Below are 16,588 nucleotides of genomic sequence, written 5' to 3' on the forward strand. Positions count from 1 at the left end.
AGAAGGACCTGGCTTCTCCGTGACCGCTGCGAGCGCCTTCCCTGACGAGGGCCGGTGTTTGGTGACGGTCACGGGCGTGACCCCCAAGGACGACGGCTCGCAGGCCGCTTGTCTGCAACCCTGGTTTGCGGCTGGTGCGATTCTGACCCAGGTGAGCCGCCACAGAAGACCCAGCCTTCCACGTGGGGTTTGGGAACGATAATGACCTCCAGAGAGCCACCCCCAGACAAGACAGCCCCGGTCTCGTCACTCCACCCCCTTAGCCGCCTGGGGCTGACCTGCACGGAGCTCCTGACGCGCAAAGCTGCTTACAAATCCCACCGTCATCCGTGCCTGTCCCCTGTCTCGACGGCGCGGGGACGGAGCCCACCAGGGCGCCCTGATTCCGTCATAACCGGGGGCGACGGCTCATCACATCCAGGGACAACGAGGTTGCCCTGAGGCGGAGAGCCCCCCCTTCCCGCTGTCCTGCCCCCGACTCCTCATCAGCGCTGCCTCAGGCCCCTGGCGGTGCCTCTCGGGGCGAGAACACCATAGGGGAGACAGCCCCGTGGCGGGAGGAGGGAACGGACCATGGCCTGCACCGCGGCCTAGCATGGGAATTAGAACAATGAAGCAAGAATCACGCTAGCAGGTTTTCGCCTCTGCTCTGCACAGAAGGGAAGCAAGACGGGGCAGACAAACGGAATTTTCTCATGAGGGAAGCCACGGGCCCGTGGCTTTGTGTGCGATGACGGCCGAGGCTGATCCAAAGGAGACGAATAGCACAAAAGCCGTTACCTATTTATCACTACACCGACGTGCTGAGCCGGAAAAAGGCGCGTGTTTGTGCTCTGCAAGGCTCGTGCAGCAGCCGGCGGTCCTGATTCGTGGGCGCAGGGCCGGAGTGACCCACGGGAACCTGCCCAGAAAGGCCTCCCGGGACCCGACAAGTCTTGGCTTTTGACGGATGACAGCAACGCCCCCCGCCGCTTGACAACCACGTTTACAGTTTCCTGATGCACAAGGGAGAGGTTCGTCCACGTGGACACAGCCTTGTGTCCACAAACAATCCCCCAAACCGTCACATTAATAAAAAGAGCAAGAGCAAGGGGAATTGGGGCGTCGATTGAGGTGACCCATTAAGGGACTCTCCCTGGATGTGAGTTTTTACGACTGGGTTTTATCACAGAACTAATGTGACCATGTGTTGCTAATGAGATAATTCTCCGGTTGCTGCTCACACACTCGGGCGCTCCCCTCGCACGCGCGGTCTGTGCTTGACTCGCGACCTCTCGTGAGTTCGTTTCAGGCCTTTGCCTCGCCGCGTACCTTCCTATTTGTTCCCAGCTTCCACGACAATCTCCCGGGCAAGACCTCGGCTCCTTTCACTTTCTGGTTGAAGTTCTGATTCCTCCCTTTCCTTCTCCGAGTTACTTGCCCGGCCCTGCTCCCCGGTGATGTGTTGTGGGCACACCTCTCTGCTACCCGCCTGCCTATCGCAAGACCTGCCCTCGAGCAATGTCTGCTTTGTACAATCCCGGATCAGCCTGGGTGCTGGGTGGTGTTTCGCGGCACCCCTGGCTTCGACCCACCACCCTCCCTCCCAGCTGGGCAACCAAGACTGTCTCCAGAATCGCAGGGTGACCCCCGGGCAGATGGAAGATGAGCACAGAGCTGGAGCTGCTTGGCAGAGAGATGGAGGAGGGACCAGCACGGTGTGGGGCTGGGAGATTGTTGTTCCCTACATTTCTGTTGGGCTCCCACATCTAAGGCACTTACTGCTGCATTTTATTGCTGTTCGTGTTATTAATAGCTTTCATTTCTGCCCTGCCTCTAGGATACGTGCCACGCATTTCCAAGCGCTTTCTGGAGCCCGGTCTCTGCGGGCAGGTGATTTGCTCTTCCACGCTGGAGGACGCTGAGGCCTGCCCAGAACTGCCCAGGTGTGGGGTGGAGGCCTCTGCGCTCAGGGGATAGGATGTGGCTGGTCCGGGGCAAGAGCTGAGACAGAGTCTGATGGGATGGGATGGCAGCAGGCTGAGCTCCAGTCTGGCCCTCCGCTCCCTCGACCAGCTGGGTTCTGGAAGGGGTTGGCCTGTCTTTATCTTTGATTCTCCCCCAAGTAAGATGTTCATTTTGCTCGTTGAGGTTGGGAGATCAATGCTGAATTTAATCCAGGTTGACTCTAAAAACATACTGTGTCCAGTGCAGAATGAAGGCAAATCAAACGGGTAAAGGGTAGATCTCGCGTACATTTTGCTTGGTTCGGTTTAATGAAGTATAATTGACATCGAGTCAACAATACGCAGCTCCATATGGAAAGGACTCCCCCACATCCATCACCAAACAGACCACGTTTCCCCCTTCTTCGGCTGAGAACAAGTTCTCTCCTCCCAGATGTCAATGATTCAAAACATCGGTGTCAAGTAGAATCACCTTTTTAGACGTTAGATTCTTGATCTTGTTCATCTTATAACTGAAAGTTTATAGCTTTGTTTTCCCCTCCCCAACCTCCCCACCCCAAACCATCATACATTCTGTTTTTGTGAGTTTATCATCCTGCCCGCAAACGTGATTCCACTATTTGTGACTCATCTCACGTAGCAGATAAGTGAGACTCACCGTCCACATTGTCGCAAACGACAGCCTTTGTAAAGGCTGCGTAATATTCCACCGCGTCTAATACCACCTCTTCTTGGTGGATTCTGCCATTGACGGACGCGGAGCGCTTCAGACCTTGGCTACATGCCTAATGCCGTCATGAACAATGGCGTGGGGAGATCTCCTTGGGACAATGCTTTCATTTCCTTTGCTATATACCTGAAGTGGGATCGCTGGATCCAAGAAGTTCTTACAACCCCACAAAGTACACATTTGCATCACCCGCATTGACAGCACAAGAAACTGCAGAAATGAAGTCACTTGCCTAAGACCAGACATATTGTAGATGTAGAAACATTAACGCCTGGACAGCCTGACTCCCTTAATCATCTGAACAGCCTAAGGGACTGGTGGGAATAAATATACAAATGAAAATCTAATGTTTAAAGCCAGGAATCTCGTTATTTGCCCCCCAACCGAAATGCCCCAGGACAGACGAGTGGATCAAGAAGATGTGGTCTATATACAGAACGGAATACTACGCAGCCATCAAAAGGATAAACTCATGCCATTTGCAGCAACATGGATGGAGCTGGAAGGAAGGATGCTCAGTGAAATAAGCCAGAAAGAAGAACAAAAATACAAGGGGAATATGGTCTCTTAAAATCATTCTATACACACAAAGAGAAGGAAGAAGAAAAACAATTCTGTAAACAGGAATCTTTAAAAATGACATTCACGTGGCTAAAAAGATGTCTCCAAGGAGCACTGGATCATAGGGACAGAGCGGTGGCCATTCAGGGGCCCTCATTCTGCCTCTCCGTTCCCCCAATAGGCCTTCTGAGTTAGAGTGAAACACATTCACGCACCATAACTCTGAAACTTGGAAACCATATTTCAAGGAAACTCACTCCTCTTTTAAGCAAGCACACATAAAAATAGAGCCCGTTCTATTTCCAGAAGTATTTCACGTTGGCAGACCAGGCCAAGCGTGTGTTGTATCAGCGGTTTGTCAAAACCTCACAAATCACATCTTAATCGTCTTTTTTTTCCCAGACAAAATCTGGGGTGTCATACATCTGAGAATGTTCAATAAGGACCATCTGTTTCACTTTTCAATGAGAGACAAAAAAAATAGCAATGCTGTTTCTTACCCCCAAGTCCTTTCTCGTTATCTTCAGTCACAGAACAAATATATGTCGTTCCGCGCTTGCAGGGAACCGCAGGCCAAGGACGAGATGATTTCGGGCAGATGAAGCCGATATCTCCCCATGAAGACTGGCCGGGGAAATGCACACCAGCTTCAGGACCGAGACTTCTTCAACAACCTGGAATGTTCCTCTTCGGATGGTCTTTTAAAATGGAAGCAAATAAGAAATTCTATCAAGAGGCGCTGAGTGTGCACTTGCCCACTTTATAGTAATTAATTGTTCAAGAAAGAGAGCCAGTGGCAGGGGTAGACCATTTGTATATGTTTCATTTCACGTTCTGTTGCAATATTTGCATTGCTATAGCAACAGACCAGCAAATCTGAAGAGCACAGCTTTGCTAGAAAAGCTCTTTCCAGAGAAAAAAAAAAAAATCCATGTGTGGGTGAAATAGATTCTACTTGGCCTGTTTTTCTGTGTTTTAAAATTTTGACTAGAGAAGTGTCTTTTTAGCACTTCTGCCCATTTTTTGACTGGGTTGCTTTGTTTTGGTTGAGTTGTGTGAATGCTCTGTAGGTCTTTGGTATCAGACCCTTATCAGTTGTATGATGTGCAAATATTTTCTCCCACTTAGTAGGGTGTCTCTTTGCTTTGGTTCCTGTCTCTTTTGCTCTGCAGAAATTTCTTATTTTGATGGCGTCACAGTGGTTTATTTTTTTCCTTCATTTTCTTTGCCTCTGGAGATACGTCCTCACAGATGGTTTGGAGGCGTATGCTGTGGACGGCTTTGCCTTTGTTTTCTGCATCCCTGTGCTTATTTCACCACTATTTACAATCGTCAAGTTAAGGAAACAACCGAAATGCCCCAGGACAGACGAGTGGATCAAGAAGATGTGGTCTATATACAGAACGGAATACTACGCAGCCATCAAAAGGATAAACTCATGCCATTTGCAGCAACATGGATGGAGCTGGAAGGAAGGATGCTCAGTGAAATAAGCCAGAAAGAAGAACAAAAATACAGCATGGTTTCACTTACATGTGGAATACAGAGAAACCAAATAAAGAGACAGGAAAAAGACAAAACTTGCAGGCTGACCATAGATCTGAGGCATCCAGCAGGGCAGGGAGAGGAAGAGGGGTTATAACAGGGGAGAGAAGAGCACAGGAAACTGTGGTGATGGATCACAGGGGCCACGGTGGTGGGAGAACTATGAGGACAGGACCTGAGAGGAGAAACCAAATACTGCCTCCAAATGAACAATGATGTAAGAAAATTAAAAAAAAAAAAAAATCAAACAAATTTCTGAATAGCACCTAAACACCAAGAGGAGCATGTTCCTACATAGACCAGCCCCACTTGCCAGCCTCAAAAGCATCAAAGTCCTTTAGTGAGGAGGCTTATGCCTCATCCCACAAAAGGAACAAAGAACCTGATTGGAGAGTGGCCACTCCCGGTGGGTGACCGTACCCGGGAGGCTGCCAGGAGTGTCAGCTAGGACCTGTGACTTCTAGTGGACACTACAGGGCCCTGCTGAGCAAGAGGGGAGCACATACAGGTGCTGCTGGGGGAGACTCCCCTGCTGGGAGCAGTGGAAGGAGCTGGCCCCGAATATCCTGGCAGGAAGGAGTGCCCTCACCCCCAGGGCTCTTCTCTGGTTTGATCAAACAGTCAGATTCACATCAGACAGGTTGGGGGTTATAGACCAGATTGAATTACATAGATATGGAGAATGTACATGGATGTACATTCTAAAGTAAATGAGTCTAGAAGGAGGGTTTTTAGCCTGAGCAGCCTGTGGCTTCAGAGAGAGGAGGGGGATTCAAAAGACAAGACCCGATGAGGAGATGTTGGCCTTTCTGCAGACACAGGTCTCTCCGATCGAAAGGTTATTTCATTGATAACCCCAAATTAGAGCCCCTGAGACCACTGTCTATGTCCAGCTTCCCTCTGATCTGTCTTCCCTGCTCACTTGGGGTTCACGATCAGAAACAGGGGCTTTGGCCCACCAGAGACACCCCTCCCAGCTCCTTGGTCATGCTCCCTGGCTTGTGGCTGTCCTCTCCTGCTCCCCCTTACAGATTTCTACCCCTGAGCTTCTCCCAAGGCTACGTAGAGTCTCATTAAAATCTGTCATTGTAGTACCTTTCCACCATTGTCTTCCTATTCAGTCTTTGTCTTTCTGCTTAGTCCCTAACCATAAGTTAAAAATAGCAACACACCACTTCATCTCTTTCCTCTGCTGCTTTCCAAGAGAACAAACACACCTTGAAATGTGTCTGTGTGGATGCACTACAGCAAAACATACTTTCTGTATCCTGAGACTGCTCCTCTGACCTTAAGGTGGGATGGCATCTCTAAACCATCATTAGCATTATGCTACACGAGCATCTTTGAAAAAGCAGTGCTGTAATCCAGCTGTCAAGGCCACCCACACCAGAGCTGCTGACCCCCTAACTTAGTCCATCTGAAAGCTCAGCTCCCATTCTGGAAAAAATGATCCCTTTTTCCATATTTCTCATGGTGCTCTGCCTAATCAAAACTAATCAATGCTTCAAGGCGAATGGACTTTGAAAACCTGGATCAGATATTTATACAGTTTAATGCATCTTGAGAAGACTCGGGCCGGTATATAAAGTCTTCAGAAGGCAGCCTGGCTGCTCACGGGAGGACTTGAGGCTGGAACTCCCCTCCTGGCACTGTTTCCTCATATCCTGGGGTTGGTACCGCTTCCCACATCCTCTGTTGTGGGTTTAGGTTCTGACGTCTCCATGACCGCAATGAGTGCTGCTTCCACCACCATCCTCAGCAAGCTCAGGAAGGGGAAACTGGTATCAAAATAGCAGCTGGAAGAACATCACCTGGAATGAGTGGAGCATCCACAATGTGATGTGAGCTAGAAACCAGACTCACCAACGCCTCCAACAAACCCACAATGAAGCTATTTTATACCCAGCAAATATTCAACGCCGAATTCTCATCTATCTGAATTCCTTACTGTATTGATCCCCCAAACTCAACCTCTGGGGAGAGAAATTTCTAAGCTCGGCAGTCCTGCTGCTAATCCCTTCTGAGTATGTCCAGAAAAGCTCTGGAAGGCTCCTTGGGGTTGACATCAACCATATACCTTGCAGCTAAGAGGGCCCTTTGAGAACTTTTCTAGCCATATCCCCTGGCTGCTTTATTCTAGACTTCCTTAAGAACAATGACCTCCTACCTGCCTGAATATCCATTTGCTTGAATCCTTTGCTTCCAAGCTTAGCAAGATGAAGCCCCTGTGAAAACCAGGGCGGCCTGCTGTAGCCACGTCTAAGTTTATATATGTAACCAAAAGGAGTCAAAAGCTATAGAAAAATACACAGCATGTGTAATTGCTGCTGGACTGCATGCTGCCTCTCTAACCACTTCTCCTACTCCTATTTATGCCGGAACCACCTCAAAAGTGCCCACCAGCTCTAACACACCAGTCACATAAGCAACTCAGCCCCTCTGTGTGCATCTGCTTAAACATCTGCAGGACAAAACTGCCTTTCTTGACAACCAAGCCCCACAAACCTCACTTCCATGGTGTGTGTTGTAGCTATTTCACCCCAATTCTGACCTCCACCCCTTCCACTGGCAAATTGGAAATTGCTGGACTTGGGGTTCTGTGCTGGGCTGTCCTGGGAGTGTCCTGGTAGACCTGATAGTGTTTGAAGAGCACCCGAATATGCTGCCCCTTTCAATTATTATTGCAGACTACAGGCTGACACAAGAGAAGATCTTTATCTCCCCCTAACTGCCTCGAAGTAAGATGTGTGTATCTATTTTCCTTCCCCTTGGGAAATTCCTTCAGTGGAGATGACAAGAATCAGCTCCAGGAGTCACTCTCTTCCTGGAGAAGACATCTCTGCAGTAGCATTCACTGCCAGGAAACTGGGTGGCTGCTTAGAGCACAACTCCCCTTGTCTGTGACGATCTGAGGGGGAAAAGCATTTCAAGAGACACCCAGAGGGTGTCAGGATGTCTGTCGGCCTGAACCCCTGGGAGGAGTTAAGTGATGCAGGAGGCAGAACTGCAGACTCTGTCCCCCAACAGGCCCCAGGAAGTCTTTGTTTTATCAACTTCTCTTCCCTGGAGGACAAGTTCAGTGAAATGACCTCAAAGACAAGTTCCCTCTAAATTGCTCTGTGGACGCCTAAGCCACTTGAGCTGTGGACTGGCAGAAATCTGATGGAGGATTCCCCACGCGGGCTGAGTGGAGGGAGAGGATTAAGGAGAATTCTCCATGAGCCCTGCAGGTCTCCTGCAGGGCACCGCAGCTGAGACCAGGCCTCTCCCCCTTCTGCAGCGCGAGTTCACAGCCTGCTCTGCTCGTCCCTAACACCTCCAGTTGGCGTTTCACTGCTGGTTCTTCACCATGTCACCTTTCCCGTACAAAGGGGAGCATCTCAAAGACAGCAGCCTTGTGCTCCACAGACTTTGGACCCAGCACACGCTCTCTGCTCAGCACACACTCAGTAAGCCAACAGCACATGGATGCAGGAGGAGAGAGTGACATTAGGCTCACTCGCTGCTCAGCAGTCGCTATTCGGATCCCTGTGATGCCCTAAGGAGGGTAATTCAACAGGAGCCACCCACTGGCAAGTGTCAAGGCAGAGATGATGCACCCCTACCCCCTGGGATCTTCTGGGGCTGGGGAGCAATGAAACTAACCACAGATTAGCAGGAGAAAAAAAAAAAAAAAAACAGCTTCAATTACATTAGCATGGATCCCAAGACAACGAGGCAAAAGGAGGGTGGGCCGAGTCATACTTCACCTTTGCAGCAGATGGAGAGGGAAAAGTAACCCCTTCCTCTTAGAGACGCCTGGCTCACAAGCCAGCAGCTCGGTCCTCCGCAGCGAAGCATGCTTAACAAGGGTGAAGAAAGACATACCATTAGCTAGTTCTTAATTGCGCCACTTATTCAATTATCTATTCATGTACACATTCATTTATTCATTATTTCTACAAATGGTTATTGATCACTCCTTGGAACGGCGCTTCTCAAACTTTAATGAGCATACAAATCACCCAGGACCCTACTCCAACGCAGGTTCTGATTGAGGAGGCCAGTTGCACACGTCTAACAACCCCGGAGGGTGCTGATGCTGCTGGGGATGTGGATACCCCAAGATGAGCAGGTCACAGCCCAAGGACTGTCCACCCTAGCCAGGGAGAAACACCAAGGAGGTTCTTCCAGCCTCCACGGCCTGGACCACCAGCAGAGTGCATGACGCACGTTTGCAGAGGAAGATCATCCCTTCATCCTGTCTGCTTTGGGGATTGTTGGGAGAGTACCCCGCCTCTTATATTACGAGGTGCACCATGCTGTGATCAGCTCTGTGTCTTCCTCTGCCTCCCTCTGCCAGGAAGTCCACCTTGGTCTGGGCAGTGGCGATGGGGCTGTGTGTGCGATCCTATCCTCACCACGGCAGACCCCTCCAAGTCGGCTCTACTCCTCTCCCCTTCCTGGGGTGTGGAAACCCTTGTGTCCTCTAGGAGAGGAAAAACTTATATTCTACGCCCTTAAATCCAGTGCCCAGGGCACGCCAATTAAACAGACAAAGGCCCGATGAAGAGGGAACAAAGGCATAATGTTAATAATTTTACAGGGGGCTTCTAAGAAGGAAATGAAAACCATGGCAGCTATTTTAACAAAGGGTGATAAAGTTTACAGAAGTGATTAGAACTAAGAAAGGGGCTGGTTCCGTTTCGGGGGGCAGTAAATTGTGCAGGTGACGAGGAATGAATCTTCACTGTGGCTCTTATTCAGAATCAAGCTCACAGCCTCTCCAGACGTAAGATTCATCCCTGATGATTTAGTCATTCTCCTCTTCTGGTATAACAGAGATGCTTACAAATGGAAATTTGTTGCCTTTGCAAAGGGGAATTTATGTCCCGCTCTTAGGCAGAAAGAGGGAGAGCAGAGAGCGCCCGACAAGCTCAGGTTTGCGAGGAGCTCTACGCAGGGTGCAGGAGGAGAGGCTGTGCTTCCCTACGTGGGGACGCAGGGGGAAACATGGAAGCTGTCGCCATGACCCCTCTGGTAATGTCTGCTGCTTGCACAATGTAAAGCCCCTCCGTCTAGATTGTAGATGCAGGGAGATCATAGGTGCAGTGGGGACAGCCAGTGCTGAGTCTTCTGCTCACCTCGTGCCCCGAAGGCCACAGTGCTTCAACGCCACGGGGTGCAGAGATGTGACTTAACCATCTTCCGAGGACCTGGGGATGCAGGCGGAGCCAGCTCATGGTGAACCCCAGGAACCAGCTCACGGCGAGCCCCAGGAGCCAGCTCACGGTGAGTCCCAGGAGCCAGCTCACGGTGAACCCCAGGAGCCAGCTCACGGTGAACCCCAGGAGCCAGCTCACGGCGAGCCCCAGGAGCCAGCTCATAGTGAACCCTAGGAGCCAGCTCACGGTGAACCCCAGGAGCCAGCTCACGGTGAGCCCCAGGAGCCAGCTCACAGTGAACCCCAGGAGCCAGCTCACGGTGAACCCCAGGAGCCAGCTCACGGCGAGCCCCAGAAGCCAGCTCATGGTAAATCCCAGAAAATCTCAGAGGATGGAATTCAGTGAGTTCCCACCAATTCCTGAATTTTTCGTCTAGGGAAAAGCCAGACTAGGGAGACAGCTCGGCCCCTGTCCTTGAGGTGGGACATTTATGTTCTTGTTTCCCAAGCCCTGTGAGAAAGGCAATGCCTCCCCCAGCTTCTGAACCCCCAAGATTTTTTGTTTCGGCCACGACTTTCAGACAGCTCGGGTGCCCCTGGCAGAAACAGGAACAGGGCGGAGTGTCTCAGCGGCAGCGACGCCCAGGCCGCCGGCTCCGGACGCATCCGAGCCCAGCTGACTGCGAATGTCTCCCGGCTGCAGAGACACGGGCACGCAGAGACCCTGCCGGGCCAGGCGGCTCCCGCGCGGCGAGCAACACGCATGACCCGGGATGCAAACCCACCTACAAAGCGGAGCCTTCTCCGGCCCCAGCCTTAGGAAACGCTTCTGACTTAGCCTGAGCGTTGTTACATCTTGCTCTCACTCTGGCGTCCACGGAGAGCCCCGCGAGCACGCAAGTCACAGGGTCTGGGCGAGCTGCTTAGGCCGCTCACAGCGTAAAACAATCTTTGTCTTCCGCGATCCCGGCGCGGGAAGTTCAAAGCGAACCAGCACGCGTGTGGCCTGCACAGCACAGTGCGGAGCTCAGGCCGCGCGGGCTTCCTCGGGACACTCTGTCGGGTCCAGCCCCGACCCACTGCTTCCTCCTCCGCGGACGGGGCACGCAGGACAGTCACCGCAGTTCGGGAGCGTGATGTCCGCCTACCAGCCGCCGAGGCCCGCAGAGACAGAAAACGAGCTCACAGGCATGACACAGGGTGAGGTGGCCAGAGGTTTCACCCAAGAAATCCACTTTGCGAAGCCATTGTGCAGAAGGGGTGATGGCACCGGCGACAGCCCACGCTTCTTGATCGCTTCAGGTCCAACTGGCGGCTTCCCCCGGATGGGCAAGGCGGCCGGGGGGGCCCACGTGCTGATGCTGACCCGGACCTCCGTCCTCAGGCGGGTCCAGACCCGCAACACGAGGGGGAGCTTCACGGCAGCTATTGAAGAGCTTTTTTCTACGTCCAGAGTCACCAAAACCGCTGTTAGAGTCCAGCTTACTTTACTCACGGCGTGACAAGGAAATACAATCTATTTATAGTAAAACACACGCCGTGCATACCTGTGCACACGCATCTGCATGTGAACGCGTGTGCACATGATAAATAAACACCGTCCACACCGTAGCTGGTGTCTGCTGGACTCTGTGCCCCAGGACCCGGCCAGCAGACGCACCCCAGGGTCCCCGGCGGCCCCTGTTACCTCTCTCGACCTCCGCTGACATCTCTCCGGCTGCCTCTGTCCTAAGACGTTCCAGCAGGAGGCTCCTCGGCCGGGCACGAGGGCCAACATCTACCCCCACACACGGCCTTTGGCAAAGACCGGCTTCCGGGCGGGGTCTGGGCGGGCGGAGGCTGGGCGTCTGTAGAGCCGTGTGCCGGAGCCGCCGCTCCACCCCCAGCAGGCAGAGCTCAAGTCCACGTTCCTCTGTCTGGTGCCCCACTCCCTGGCTCAGCTGAGCCCCCAAAGATGCGTCTGAAGCCTGCAGGGCCCCCGTGTCATCAAGAAACAGCTTTTGCTTTTTCTCTTGTCCCCCTGTCTGATGCTTGTGTGATGAGTCGCCAGCCCCGCGCCACCCAGAGGGTCCGGGGTGAGTAACTCTGTGCCCTGACGCTCAGGAATGTGCACCTGGTCATTCCTTCTAGGGGGCCTGGTCTGCAAAGGCCTCCAGACCCTCAGCGTCCCCAGGGAGGCTGCAGCGAACCCGCCCTGAGCTCTTCCCGCTGATGCACCAGCAGGACACAGTGGGGGACCCTGCAGGATGAGGAAAACCCCCTTTGGGGGTAAGAGCTGCTGCTGGAGGACAGGAAAGGGCTGCAGGTACCAGGGATTTGGTCTGTCTTCCCTCTGTGGGAAAACACAACGAGACTCTTCCTTTTCTGCTTTTATTCTATAGGACAATTAAAAAAAAAACTTCACTTTTAGCAAACCTTGGTTATAGGGGAATTCTGGACCTACTGCTCAGCTTAACAAAAATAAAGTCCACATAAATGAAGTCAGAGGGAGGATGGAGGATGCAAAGACCAAGGGACAGGACCCCACGGGGACCCCGTGGCTTGGCCAGGCAACCAGGGACACCCGAGGCTGAGCCTCTCCCGGCTCCACCGGCTTCCTCTGGGCAAAGTAGTCGGAGCCACGGTCACGATGGTCCAAACCATCAACTCCTACATGAGCCACCAAATAAACTTTCTACCGCTCCTTACATCCTGGGCATCTGCAGAACAGCCTTCCACACTGACGCCGGTGGGCCTTGATTGATAGGACCCCTGCAAGTTTGCTTAAACTCGAAATCCAGCCGCGCTGAAGAGCACCGGCTAAATCAAGTCCAGCCAAGAGCGGAGTGGGGTGGGGCTGGGTGGCAGACGGTGGCTGTTTTATAAAGATATATTTTGCGACGTAACCAATTGGATCATTCCATCATTAAGGACGTATTCTGGTACGGGGAAAGTGAGGGCCAGAGAAAATCCCCAGCTGTTGCAGGGGAATGTGAAAACTCAGATCCTTGTGCCTTGCCCGGCACCACACAGGGAACTCCCAGCCCACCCCTTTATCAGGACCTCCACTGGCTGATCATCACAGAGAAGAAGAGGGATGTGCTTACAGCATCCTGGACTAAACAATTTTGAACATTAAGTCTATTGCATTACCCTGAAATGCATTTGAAAATGATGAGAAAACAGGATTCCATCAGCAACTTTTCATAGGAAAATTGCACCACATTCAAGTAGCCTTTTCCTTGGCGAGAGTGGAAGAGAAAAGCAGGATCCCCCACTTGCTTCTCTGTGCCACGGCCACACAGAGGGGGTCGCGGTGGGGGCCGGACCACCTGTCATCCTATTTCAGCCGCCCTGAGCATGACGGGGGATCCGCTCCCGAGAGCCAATTTCCCCTGAGACCCTACAGAAAAGGTAGGTTGGAGGACAGGTCGATTGACTGCAAGAGTTTTTAGAAAGACGGCTGCACAGGTACATGGACAGGACTAGCTATCCTGGGGGTCACCCATCCCTCGTACTGTTCCAGGAAACACACACAACACACAACACCTATAACATCTCTACAAAGTGCCATCAGTTCAACCCGTTATTAGATCCGGACGTGCTCATTATTATTGAATTATGATTAGGTTCTCAATGAAAATGACAACGAATACAAGCATGTGTGAGGATTGTTTTTCTTGAGATAATAGTTGCCAACGCTGTCTATGATGCAGAGCGGGGCGGTCACACCTTTGATACAGCAGTTACCACACACCCCCAAATTAGGACAGATGCATGGTGTGTATTACATATAATAATAAATCTTATATGCCTAACACATGCCTATATATAGAGGCCTTTGATGGATTTTACACACACACACACACAGATGACACAATTACAAAGCAACCTTCAATTCAAAATAATTAAATAATTAAAATAATTAAGTAATTAAACTGAAATACAAATTCAAGAGTGCAATAATTGCTTGAGATCGGGTAAGCCATGCACAGCCTGAAGAATGTTTGTGGGGCCTCCCTGGTGGCACCAGGGGTTAGGACGCAGCACTAAGAAGCTGTCGGCAGCCTCTGCAGCACGAGTTCGATCTCCAGGCAGGGAGCTACCCCCAGGGCTCAGCAGACCTCTCCTGTCTCCCCGCTGCTCCCCTCAGCAGTGTGTTTCAGTAGATCCACCTGTTCTGCTCCCTACTCTGTCTCTGGGGACCCCTCTCACCCCTCACACCTCTGGCCTGCACCCCAGTTCTTGTATGCATCAATAAACAAATCTTTAAAAAAACAAAATTCTGCCTTGGCAGGCTTTTAAAGCCAGACTCCCGCCTTCATCTTGCAGACAATATTCATTTCTTCGTTAGCTACGTTCTCCAAAATATGTACCCATCGTAGCATCTTTAATAGCTCCACGTGTGGGGCCGGTGGGCACATACATATCACGAAAATTAATTTAGGTGTGAGAAAGTCTTTGGAAAGGATCTACGGAGCAGCCACGGAGAAAACCACAGGGCGACTGCTGGAAAGCAGAATGGATTTCGCCAGCCTCCCGTTCCTCATTCTCCAAATTTATGTGCAGAATGATGGAGCTCACATAATTTCATCAGCAACTCGCCGGGAATAGATTTTCGCCCGTGATGGATTATATTAATAAATGCTTTCTATTGACTTTTTGGTTCTAATTAGGCCCCAAATAGAATCAAAACAATATTTTCTCTTCGGTTCTTGGCCAAAGTGATAAAAGCGCAGAGAATCTCAGGAAATGCAGCCTCGCAAGAGGGCGACGGGATGTCGGCCGGGAGGCTGAGCTCAGGCCTCTCTGAGGACACAGTCTCGTGTGCGGAGAAGAGTCCGGAATACATCCAGGGCTCGTCCCGGATCCGCAGAGGAGCAGCCAGCGCGGGCAAGTCTCTGTCGTCGCCGATTCAGACAATGACTCTGCAGAAACGTTCTCCGATCAAAGCAGAAGCTGCATTTATGGGGGGCTGGCGGCTGCGCTTCTTAGCGGTGTTTTTATTTTGCAGACATTAAAGGAGCTTCCGCTGGAGGCTGTAATGACAGCAAGCGAAGGGGAGGAAAAAGCCGCAGGCAGGGAAGCTCGTGCAATGAAAGCTCCGCACAGTGGCTCTCCTTTCGGGCCCAAGCCCTCCCCTCACGCTTCCGAGAACACCGTTTCGGCTGAATTTGAGAAATAACCGGCAAATCCGGTTTGGAAGCTGGAAGACAACGGAGGGAAAGTGTATTTGCGCTCGAGGGAAATAATCACAGGGTCCGATTCTCAAATGCACTGAAGGGACGCCAAGGTCAACGTGAAGAAACTGGAGCTGTCATCGGCCTGAGCCACAAGAAGTCAGCGTTTCAGGATTCTGGGTCCCTCCGGTATCCCTCACAGCGCGTCTGACACGCAGAACAGGAATAAACCGACTGAATTTTTAAATTTTTGCAGAGAAGAATTGGGGTGCAGGCCAGAGGTGCAGGGGGTGAGAGGACTCCCCAGAGGCAGAGTGGGGAGCGGAACAGGCGGATCTACTGGAGTGGACTTTTCAGCTCTGCCCTCCATACCATCCTGACACCCTGGTCCACCGAATTCGTGACATCACATCACGAGGTCATTGTATTCGTGACATCACATCATGAGGTCACCGTATTCATGACATCACACCATGAGGTCATTGTATTCGTGACATCACATCATGAGGTCACCGTATTTCATGACATCACATCATGAGGTCACCGTATTCATGACATCACATCACGAGGTCATTGTATTCGTGACATCACATCACGAGGTCATTGTATGCATGACATCACATCACGAGGTCATTGTATTCGTGACAGTACATCATAAGGTCACCGTAGTCATGACATCACATCACGAGGTCACTGTGGGAGCATAAGGACATCTACTTGGGGCCTCTGTCTGTCTCTCTCAGCCTCTCTTCCCAAGAAAACCCCAGTGTGTCATTTTTTTTCCCAGCGTCTGAATTCTCTCCCCTGGTTCATGCTCATTGCACTCCACGCGGAAAGCAACTGGGGCTTTCTTTTTTATTAAAAAAATAAACAAAGCCAGCGATGACACATCACCCCTGCCAACTTTTTAATTATATTTGGATGGCGGTTCAGGAAAAACACCTTCCTGCAATCATACATCACAAGCAAACAAAATTAAACCCACACCTGCAGGCCCCACCAAAGCACAGACATCTTTGCGGAAACCCCACGAAATTAATGTGAGAAATGCTTGTTTTGAAAACATGTCCCCTCCCTGCCGATCGCATGTGTCTCCTGCACGTCAGAAGCGGAACCTGGTATCGCTGCTCCCGTCGGAAGTCGCTAACCTGGGTGTTGGCCGGGCGTCTGCCCAAGCACACACGCAAGTCCACGCGGAGAAGCTGTTGTGCTCCTGCTGCTTTCCGAGGACTTGCACGGCCCCCCGAATGCTGCCCGGCAGACTGGACAACAGTCTGATGGACGTGCCAACAGCACGCAAAATATAAGACGGCACATGCCCTGAAATCAGTACAACCCCCCGGGACAGCTCTGCAATGTTTTAACATTGGACTCTCCGTTCATTCACCCCACAGACTCCCGAGGGACAGCCAGGGGAGAGGCCCCGCACCCCGGGAGATGGGCATCCGCCGTCCACTCTGTCCGTCCCTGCGCGAGTGTTGACTGAACACCGGCGCCCAGGCCC

The 16,588-nt window shown here is 51.6% G+C and overlaps 1 protein-coding gene across 13 annotated transcripts in view; it reads right to left on the reverse strand.

The window, feature by feature from the left end:
• The window catches only part of STS (steroid sulfatase), a 375,016-nt gene that overhangs the window by 160,932 nt on the left and 197,496 nt on the right, over nt 1-16,588 (reverse strand). For 2 of the 13 annotated variants that reach the window (XR_008552061.1, XR_008552062.1), the window contains exons 10-11: nt 8,532-8,623; nt 3,738-3,935 (exon numbers count right to left, since the gene is read on the reverse strand). The exons of 9 other annotated variants lie outside the window; for them this stretch is intronic. The gene's annotated coding sequence lies outside the window, so the exon portion shown is untranslated. 2 more of the 13 variants (XR_008552063.1, XR_008552064.1) reach the window with 2 other exon arrangements.

The sequence above is a fragment of the Talpa occidentalis genome, unplaced genomic scaffold (assembly GCF_014898055.3).
Source record: "Talpa occidentalis isolate TD23 unplaced genomic scaffold, MPIMG_talOcc4v2.1 talOcc4.15, whole genome shotgun sequence".
Lineage (NCBI taxonomy): Eukaryota > Metazoa > Chordata > Mammalia > Eulipotyphla > Talpidae > Talpa > Talpa occidentalis.